The following is a 1,723-nucleotide window of genomic DNA, read 5'->3' on the forward strand; positions in this document are numbered from 1 at the left end:
TTCTTCCATGAAGGATTGTAGGTGTTTCCATAGGGTTCTCCCATGTAATTCACCTCTTCTATTGAAGGGTTCTCAGGATCATAAGCTTCTTCCTCAGATGAAGCTTCCTTAGTACTGCTTGGTGCATTTTGCATCCCAGACAGACTTTGAGAAATCATATTGACCTGTTGAGTCAATATTTTGTTCTGAGCCAATATGGCATTCAGAGTATCAATCTCAAGAACTCTTTTCTTCTGACTAGTCCCATTGTTCACAGGATTCCTTTCAGAAGTGTACATGAATTGGTTATTTGCAACCATTTCAATCAGTTCTTGAGCTTCAGTAGGCGTCTTCTTCAGATGAAGAGATCCTCCAGAAGAGCTATCCAAAGACATCTTGGACAGTTCAGAGAGACCATCATAGAAAATACCTATGATGCTCCATTCAGAAAGCATATCAGTGGGACACTTTCTGATCAATTGTTTGTATCTTTCCCAAGCTTCATAGAGGGATTCTCCTTCCTTCTGTCTGAAGGTTTGGACTTCCACTCTAAGCTTACTCAATTTTTGAGGTGGAAAGAACTTTGCCAAGAAGGCATTGACTAGCTTTTCCCAAGAGTCCAGGCTTTCTTTAGGTTGAGAATCCAACCATGTTCTAGCTCTGTCTCTTACAGCAAAAGGGAATAGCATCAGTCTGTAGACCTCAGGGTCAACCCCATTAGTCTTGACTGTGTCACAGATTTGCAAGAACTCAGCTAAAAACTGATGAGGATCTTCCATTGGAAGTCCATGGAACTTGCAATTCTGTTGCATTAGAGAAACTAATTTAGGCTTAAGCTCAAAGTTGTTTGCTCCAATGGCAGGGATAGAGATGCTTCTCCCATAGAAGTCGGGAGTAGGTGCAGTAAAGTCACCCAGCACCTTCCTTGCATTGTTGGTATTGTTGTTGTTTTCGGCTGCCATGTGTTCTTCTTCCTTGAAGAATTCGGTCAGGTGCTCTAAAGAGAGTTGTGCTTTGGCTTCTCTTAGCTTTCTCTTCAAGGTCCTTTCAGGTTCAGGATCAGCCTCAACAAGAATGCCTTTGTCCTTGCTCCTGATCATAAGATAGAGAGGAGAACAAGAAAATGTGGAATCCTCTATGTCACAGTATAGAGATTCCTTTAGGTGTCAGAGGAAAAGAAGAGTAGAAGACAGAAGTGGAAAATTCGAACTTAACAAAGAAGATAGAGTTCGAATTTTGCCTTAAGGGATAGTGTTAGTCCATAAATTGAAGGATGTGAGAAGGAGGGAAGTGATTTTCGAAAATTAAGTGGGAAATTTGAAAACATTTTTGAAAAACATCACTTAATTTTCGAAAATGAAAATGGAAAAGAAATCAAGTGATTTTTGAAAAAGATTTTGAAATTAGAAATCAGAAACATTTGATTGAAAACTATTTTGAAAAAGATGTGGTTAAGAAGATATGATTGGTTTTAAAAAGATGTGATTGAGAAGATATGATTTGAAAACAATTTTAAAAGATATGATTTGAAAACAATTTGAAAAGATATGATTTTAAAAATTAATGACTTGCCTAACAAGAAAAGATATGAATCAAACATAAAACCTTCCTCAACAGAAAAGGCAAAAAAAATGTTCAATCAAATCATTAATTGTTAATAAGTATTTTTGAAAAAGGAAAGGAGTTAATTTTGAAAAAGATTTGATTGAAAATTGATTTGAAAAAGATTTGATTTTGAAAAGAT

At 36.4% G+C, this 1,723-nt stretch overlaps 1 non-coding gene across 1 annotated transcript; it reads left to right on the forward strand.

The window, feature by feature from the left end:
• Positions 1-428: 428 nt before the first annotated feature.
• LOC112793457 (small nucleolar RNA R71) lies at positions 429-536 on the forward strand. The gene has a single exon (XR_003198147.1). It is a non-coding gene; the product is annotated as a small nucleolar RNA R71 (small nucleolar RNA).
• Positions 537-1,723: the final 1,187 nt, after the last annotated feature.

Source organism: Arachis hypogaea, chromosome 3 (assembly GCF_003086295.3).
Source record: "Arachis hypogaea cultivar Tifrunner chromosome 3, arahy.Tifrunner.gnm2.J5K5, whole genome shotgun sequence".
Lineage (NCBI taxonomy): Eukaryota > Viridiplantae > Streptophyta > Magnoliopsida > Fabales > Fabaceae > Arachis > Arachis hypogaea.